At 39.0% G+C, this 8,769-nt stretch overlaps 1 protein-coding gene across 6 annotated transcripts in view; it reads left to right on the top strand.

Moving 5' to 3' along the window:
- The first annotated feature begins 500 nt into the window (after window positions 1-500).
- P4HA1 (prolyl 4-hydroxylase subunit alpha 1) overlaps window positions 501-8,769 on the top strand; it is a 45,791-nt gene continuing 37,522 nt past the window's right edge. For all 6 annotated transcript variants that reach the window (XM_026681240.2, XM_087964111.1, XM_087964110.1 and 3 more), the window contains exon 1: window positions 501-562. The gene's annotated coding sequence lies outside the window, so the exon portion shown is untranslated. The remainder of the gene's footprint in view (window positions 563-8,769) is intronic.

Here is an 8,769-nt window from a genome sequence, read left to right as displayed (position 1 = left end):
AGGGTTTGTCAAACACATCCCCGAGTGCTGATCAGTGTTTCCCAAACTTGACAACTTTTGAAATGGGCAGACTTCAACTCCCAGAATTCCCCCAGCCTTGTACGGTTGTCTGGGGCATTCTGGGAGTTGAAGTCCACCCCTCTCAAGGTTGCCAAATTTGAGAAACACTGGACTGGATGATGCTGGGGAATCGCTCCCTACTCCCTAAATTCTAACCCCACTCTCGCTAGTAACTTCCCAACTTCCCTACAGGGAACCCCAGCCCATCCTAATCTCCTTTTAACATTCCCCCCCCCATTTCATCCGCTACTCGTCTCGTGCGTTCCTTCAGAGCAGGCCGGGGACCACCGAGGCGTCGCTCGCGCTTGCGCAGTTCTAGGCCCGCTCGGCCGCCTGTGTGTGACCCACCTCACGTAGGCGCTGCCGCCGCTCCGCTCGCGGCCGCCGCGTTCCAAGGAACGCCCCCGGAGGCTGGTGGGCGGGGCCAAGTCGAGAGAAGCATTCCGAAAGGGGCCTGCTTGGGAGCGGGCGGCGACAGCTCGAGCGGTGGCTCTTCTCCGAGGTAAGGTGGCTTCGCTGGCGGACTCGATTCCGCTTTGGCCTGGATGAGCAAGGCTTCCGTTCGCTTCTTCCCAGTAGAGCGAAAGCTCCTCGTCTTGTTTCCCTTTCGCTTCCCTGCGGGGAAACCCAAGTTCGATGCGGGACCAGCGCACGTCTGAATGTGAAACTTCCCTTGAGGATGGTGCCTCGCGTGTCAAGCCTCTCTTTATCTCCCCCCCTTTTATCTCTTGTCACGGAAAGTCCCCGTGCATGCTTAGCCTTCCTTTGCTCCGATGTCCTCGGGCTCTTTCGTTTCTCTCTCGTTTTTGTTGTCTTCTTTTGCAAAGGCGCGTTGAGCACCCGGAGTTGATCGATGGACCGATTTTGGGGACCATCGTTTCCTCCGGATCCCGCAGATAGATCTTTTTTTTTTCTCCCCTCCGTGAACCCGGGAGTTGAGCCAACGCTGCAACCGAAGAGCGTGCGAGCCCTGCAGGGATCATTTCCTAGGGATAACTAACTCCCCGACTTGTCCACTCTTGTCGAGAGCAAGCCAGAAGATTGCTTTTCTCCCTTTATCCTCCGAAAGGACGGGGACATCTGTGGCTGACGTGGACGGGGATCCTTTACATGTGTTCCAACTTTGGTTCACAGCCTTCTTTCCTCAAGGCAAGCACTTCAGAGAGTTCTTCGCAGTCCCGAAATTATTATTTTTTTAACAGATTAAGTGCCCCTCGGGAAGAAATCTGATCCTTCCTAGACAGAATCTCCAAATCTCCTCTAAGATTTATTCGGGAAAAGAGATGGATTATCCCATGCTTCATCTAATTGGCGTTGCCCTCGTTTCAGGATGGATGCAAAACCACTTTGAAAAAATCCTCTAGCTTAACTAGATTTTAAAGCTTTGCTTTTGAGGTTAGCCAAGTGAGGGTAGTAATTTGATTTCTTAAAAAAAGAAGATGATGAAATGCACCTTCTAGAAAAAGCATTGGACTGATATTTGGAGAAGTTCCTATGCTGAAATCTTCAGTACTGAAAGTACTGAAAATACAGTAGATCTTCTTGCCAATAAGAAGGAACAAAAGAGGGGGGTATGGATGGAAGAGGTCATAAAAAAATAGTTTACGTAGTAATTTAACCTTTTCGTGTTCGGTTGTACTTTTTCAGACTTGGCTAAGAAAGAATTTTGAAGCCAAGTGTCCATTACAGGACATGACTTGGGAGACGTGGCAGTAGCAGTTTTCCATTAACCTTTTGCTGTCACATTAGAAATTTCTGGCAAGAAAGTTTTTGCCTTCTTACTATTTGCTTACTAAATATGAATAATATGCACTTTCAGGCCAATGAAAAATGTACACTTTCAAAAATGCGTAATTATGTTGCTTTTTTTTTCTTAGCCCCTTTGGATAAATTTGGATAGAAAGATGTATAAATCCAAGTTTAAAAATTGGATAAAATCATTTCTTGATTCTCTGTAGTGTTTGATTTCCCTTCAAATGTTTCACAATAATTTTCTGAGGAAGTTGTATTGCCTAATACTAAGTAACATTTTTGAGGTATTAAATTCCGCATGCTTTGTCAGGAGGATAGAAAAATGATAGCTTTTGTTTCATAAAAATTTGTATGGATGCATTATCATTGGTTGACTTCTTCACAAATTCTATTAAATTGATTTGAACCTGGAATGGGCACATAACAGATTTATTTTTCTTGCATAAAAGTATCTGAAGATACTATGTAACTAAGTCATGCAGCACTCAATGTAATATTAGTAGTGATTATATTATCCAGGATGTGATTATATTATATTTTAATTATATTTTAATTCTACGGTATATTGGATTCTCATAGATGTATACAATCTCATCTAGAATGGCTTCCATATCAATGTATTGTAAAATTTCTTATAGTAGTAGTACAAGATTCCATTGTAATTCAAAATAATTAAAATACAGATGCAGTATCAACAAAAACAACAAAAAATATTTTGATAATATGTTTCTAATGATTACACTTTTATTGTACATACTCACATAGATTTTATCATATGGTGATTATATTATCCGGGATGTGATTATATTATCCGGGATGTGCATAGGATATGGTCAAAAGATGGCTTTCCTATGTGCTGGGACTTTCAACTCCCAAAATTCATTGCCACGTGGATTAGTTATGTTTGGTGGGAATTTTGAGAACTGTAGGCTTAATGTAAAAGAGACAGTTTGGTGTAGTGGTTAAGGCATAAAGCTAGAAACCTGGAGACTATGAGTTCTAGTACTGTTTTGGACACAAAACCCACTGGGTGACCTTAAGCCAATCACTTTTTCTCAGGAAGGAGACAGTAGTAAACCACTTCTGAAAAACCTTGCCAAGAAAACTATAGAGTCTTGTCCAGTCAGTGTCCAAGAATTAGACATGATTGAATGGAAAGGAGTGGGGCCTTAACACATCTAAAAGGCAACAATTCTGAGAATGCTACGATTTACATTTATTTAGGTACTTCATATAAATAAATCTGTCTGTCTGTCTATATCTATCTATCTATCTATCTATCTATCTATCTATCTATCTATCTATCTATCTATCTATCTATCTATCTATCTGGTATCTATCGGTATCTATCTGTCTGCCTGCCTGCCTAGCTATCTAGCTATCTACCGGTGTCTGTCTGTCTGTCTGTCTGTCTGTCTATCTATCTATCTATCTATCTATCTATCTATCTATCTATCTATCTATCTGTACTAACTATCTAGCTATCAGTTATCTAGCTATATCTATCTATCTATCTATCTATCTATCTATCTATCTATCTATCTATCTGGTATCTATCGGTATCTATCTGCCTGCCTGCCTATCTAGCTATCTACTGGTGTCTGTCTGTCTGTCTGTCTGTCTATCTATCTATCTATCTATCTATCTATCTATCTATCTATCTATCTATTATCTATCTATCTGTACTAACTATCTAGCTATCGGTTATCTAGCTATTTCTTTCTTTCTTTCTATCTATCTATCTATCTGTCTGTCTATCTATCTATCTATCTATCTATCCATCCATCCATCCATCCATCCATCCATCCATCCATCCATCCATCCATCCATCCATCCTGGATTGCATTCTAGACTACTTTGTGTTCTGTGTAAGAAAATGTTGAAACTATAGAAACTATTCTGGACTATAGAAGAGCAGTAAAGACATTAGAACAGGGGTCTACCAGTCCATGGTCCATTTGGAACTGGGCCATGCAAGCAGTGGGTGAGCACACTTGCGTGGGTATAGGCACTCGCGCATGTTCACTGCTTACATGGAACTATCTCTTCTCCCCCCCCCCCACCCTTCTGTTGCTGCTGCCACTGGTCCACAAAGCCAGACTCTAGTTAGACATTTACTGTCCACTCACACACTGTTCTGTTGGAAGAAATAAGAAAAATAGGAAGCAGATGAAGAAGACACCAATGTCTGTTCCAGCTAGACCAGGGGTCTCCAATCTTGGCAACTTTAAGACTTGTGGACTTCAATTCCCAGAGTTCCTCAGCCAGCTTTGAAGTCCACAAGACTTAAAGTTGCCAAGATTGGAAACCCCTGAGCTAGACTGTTTCCCAGCCCTTCCAATGTCTTGGGGCCTTTATTGAAAGGTCTTGAATGGTCAGCCGTCTTTTGAAGTGGTTTCATTTTTCCTTCATTAATATTGTCCTTTTTTCATGTTTTTAATGAATTCAAATCCATACAGACAGGATACTTACACAGTGTAATAAATTATCAGGATCTTTATAATCTGGTTTTGATTTATTTGGAAGACGGAGGCAGCAAAATATGCTAACCCCAAATGCCATATTACAAATAGCACTTGCTCCATCTAGAAAGGCTTATTGCATGATCGCAAAGTTGTTTTAAAAAGGTAAAACCTCCGGAGTCTAAATGGATCCCTGGCAATTTCATTGGATAATATCCACGTTGTTTTGTTGGGGGCAATCCAGACATCGTTTGCCAATTTTTCCAGGATGTTTTTCAACTTCCCAGACTTGGTCCACACGTCTGAGAGTTATGATAGATGGGATAAGTAAACCTTTCTGATGTCCACAAACTAGCCATAATATTGTGTAGTGGGACGAATGACAAAAGTGGGCAAACTTAGGATTTTCTTGAATTTGATGTACTGAATATTCTAATTAAAAGTCATTCTGACAGTGTCTTTTAAAATTGCTTGGAAGAGCTATTTTTTCCCCTAACAATAATCTTTTGTATACTGTGGAATATTTTACAGCATATGCCTGAGAAAAAATATTTGGAACAGAAGGAAAAGAAGGCAGGACGGGTCCCAGCAACAGCTAGTTCATTGCTATCAGTGACTCCCTTTGATCTTAAGCTCATTTTAACACTGGGATTGGTGACTACTGAAATTTAAGTATTCAACTATGGTCTCAGAAATCTTTGAGAACCTGCAGAGGTGAAGGTATTAGGTGGCCATCGGTCATTACTTTACAGGCAGTCCTCAACTTACAAGAGTTCGTTTAGTGACAGTTCAAAGTTACAACAGCACAGAAAGAAGTTGACTTATGACTGCTTTTCACAAGACGGTTGCAATGGCCCATGATCCTGTGATCAAAATCCAGACTCTTGGCAACTGACATGTATTTATGACGGTTGTAGTGTCCCCAGAGTGATGTGACCTCCTCTTGCGATCTTCTGATAAGCAAAGTCAATGGGGAAGCCAGATTCACTTAACAACTGCAGTGATTCAGTTAACGACTATGGCAAGAAAGGACATAAAATGGGACAAAACTCACTTAACAACTTTCTTGCTCAGCAAAAGAAATTTTGAGCTCAATTGTGATCGTAAGTCGAGGACTATCTGTATTGCATACTTTCTTTGAGTATATATGATATCCACAGATGGATTCTATTTTAAGATATAACGAAGTTTGAGGCTGATGGGCTGGAGCTATAGATAAGTGAATGAGCTTTTTCTATCCCATTAAAGGAAGTTTCCTGCCCCTTTAATTATCCCTTGAAATTTATTTATCCCTAAATAATTTCTTTATTAAATCACCAATCTCCAAATGCTTTAGGGTTTTCTTCTGCATAGAAAATACAAGTACATTTAAGATTGTAGTAAAATACAGATCTCTTAATTAGAAACTAAAATATAGTTTCTAGTTTGCTGACATAATTACATTGGAACACAGATTGTACTATGACCTGCCTAATTAATGAAGTAACTTACCAAAAAACAAGTAAAATATACAGTTGGTACCTCGGTACTCATCGTTAATTGATTCTGGGAGGCACAATGAGTAACAAAAAGATGAGTGCCAAACAATTTTTTCCCATAAGGAATAATATAGTGAGTCACACAGCAGTCAAAACTGAAAAGTTCTAGCTTGTATGTTGAGTACCAAACAAACAATGAGTACCCGGACATTTTCACAAATTCAATGAGTTTTAAAGCCGTTGAGTACGAAGGTACCACTGTATTAATTTATTTACTCCATAGGAGTTTGAGTTTTGCAATTCTCAACTCATGCTTTAGTGGTTTCTACAAGATAGGGGCAGAGTATGTATGAAACAGAGTAATAGGAGCTTCTCAAAAGTATCCCCACAACCTTGGTGCCCTCAAAATGCAGGAGGCCAAATTCTGAGAATACTTAGCCAATGTGATCTTCACTGATCAGGAATTCTGAGAGTTATGATAGAGCCATAATACTGTGTAGTGGGACGAATGAGAAAAGGGTGCAAACTTAGGATTTTCTTGAATTTGATGTACTGAATGTTCTAATTAAAAGTCATTCTGACAGTGTTTTTTAAAATTGCTTGGAAGAGCTATTTTTTTCGCCCTAACAATAATCTTTTGTATACTGTGGAATATTTTACAGCATATGCCTGAGAAAAAATATTTGGAACAGAAGGAAAAGAAAGGCAGGACTGGTCTCATCAATAGCTGGTTCATTGTTATCAGTGACTCCTAAGCTCATTTTAAGACTGAGATTGGTGACTACTGAAATTTAAGTATTCAACTGTGGTCTCAGATATCTTTGAGAACCTGCAGAGGTGAAGATATTAGGTGGCCATCGGTCATTACTTTACAGGTAGTCCTCAACTTACAAGAGTTCTTTAAGTGACCGTTCAAAGTTACAACAGCAGTGAAGAAAGTGACGTGGGACTTTTTCACACCTACAACCGTTGCAGAATCCTCATAATCATGTGATCAAAATTCAGATGCTTGGTAACTGGTTCATATTCATATTGCAGTGTCCCAGGGTCATGTGATCAATTTTTGCGAGTTTCTGACAAGCAGAGTCAATTGGGAAACCAGATTCACTTAAGAACTATGTTGCTAACTTAACTATTGGAGAGATTGACTAAACAGCTGCGGCAAGAAAAGTCATAAAATGGGGTAAAAGTCACTTAACAAATGTCTCATTTAACAACACAAATATTGGACACAATTGTGGTCGTAAGTCAAGGACTGCTTATATAACACTGTCCCTATGTTGTGGAACATGCTGCAAATTATTTGCAGTCCTGGTTGAATACACATTGTTATGCCTAGCAAAAAGCAAAATTGCAGTGCAGAATTCTATAGTAAGTTTTTTTGGGGTGGAGGTAATACGGTATAAATTTCAAATGATGTTGCTGTTTGAGAAGAGGTAGTTTCTAGTGGAGATTAGATATGGTTGCATTGTACCAGTACGGTGCCAGTTTCAATCAACGATCCTAAAATCCCTGAACCATAATGAAAATTTGTTTTGGATAAAGTTAATACAGAAAAGTTTTGCCAAACTCATTCTGTCTATTCTAACAATTCTTAATTAGTTGAACACTGGATGGATGGATATAAAATGAAAGAGGAAGGGAGGAAAAAAACTAAAAATGCTGAAAGAAAAAAGTAAATGAAAAACAGAAAAAAAACAATATAAAGATAAAGAAGTGGCTTCCAATCTTCTTCAGAACAGTTATAAGTACAATTATATTTTAGTTTCTCTCTCTCTCTCTCTCTCTCTCTCTCTCTCTCTCTCTCTCTCTCTCTCTCTCTCTCACACGTTATATTCTATTTTTCCCCCTAAAATGTATCCTGTCTAATCATCAAAACCACTAATAAGTTCATTGTTCTTGCTTTTACACAAAGATTCCACAAGAGGTTTCCAGTAACTTATAAAGGCAGATAGTGTCTTTTCTCTAATCCAGGGGTCCTCAAAATTCTGGGAGTTGAAATCCACAAGTCTTAAAGTGGCCAAGTTTGGAGACTTCTGCTCTAATCTAAAAAGTCAGTTTAGCCATTTAGAGCCTTGATGGTGCAGTGGTTAAAGTACAGTATTGCAGGCTACTTCTGCTGGCTGCCAGCTGCCTGCAATTTGGCAGATTGAATCTCACCAGGCTCAAAGTTGATTCAGCCTTCCATCCTTCCGAGGTGGGTAAAATGAGGGCCCAGATTGTTGGGGACAATAGGCTGACTCTGTTAACCGCTTAGAGAGGGCTGTAAAAAGCACTGTGAAGCAGTATATAAGTCCAAGTGCTATTGCTATTTCAGCAAGTTCAGTTGTATCCATCAACCATTCCTCCGTTGTAGGTATTGCCAAATCTTTCTGCCTTTGTGCATATAATATTCTTGCTGTTGTTATCATATATAACAACAGTATTTCATGGCTTTTTTCTAACTGTTTATCCATTAGTTCATGGAGTAAAAGTTCTGCTTTCAATTGAATTGAATTTTTAAAATCCTCTGAATCAATGTATGCATTTGAACCAGATATTTTCTAGCTTTCTTACATGTCTGGCAAACATGACAAAATTACCTTGTTCTTGATGCTCACATTTCCAACATAAATTTGAAGTACTTTCATGCATTCTGGATATAGTACATGGTACATCATTTTATAAACATTTCCTTAAGAAAATTTTCAATGTTTGCATATTTTCCCATTGTTCCATTTGTATATTATAACCAAAGTTTTAATCCACTTTATTATGCATTCGTTGATGTATTTTTCTTCTGTTTCAAATTTTGATAAACATTTATATATTTTAGCAATTATTTCCTTTGCATCTTGCACCCTGATTGTTGGGTGATATTATAAATCACCCAGATAGTATTTTAAAGCACTATGGGGAGGTATATAAGTCTTAAGCGCTATTGCTATTGAATAAAATGAGATCAGGTATAGTTCTTGTCCTGTAGCGTCATATTACTTTGTGACTGTAGCCTTCAGTCCATTTCTTAAAAATAATCC

Source organism: Notechis scutatus, chromosome 4, assembly GCF_049901735.1.
Source record: "Notechis scutatus isolate UNSWTSFEM ecotype Mainland chromosome 4, rNotScu1.2, whole genome shotgun sequence".
NCBI classification, from domain to species: domain Eukaryota; kingdom Metazoa; phylum Chordata; class Lepidosauria; order Squamata; family Elapidae; genus Notechis; species Notechis scutatus.
The sequence above is the reverse complement of the archived record's forward strand: the minus strand, read 5'-3'. Positions and strand labels throughout refer to the sequence as shown.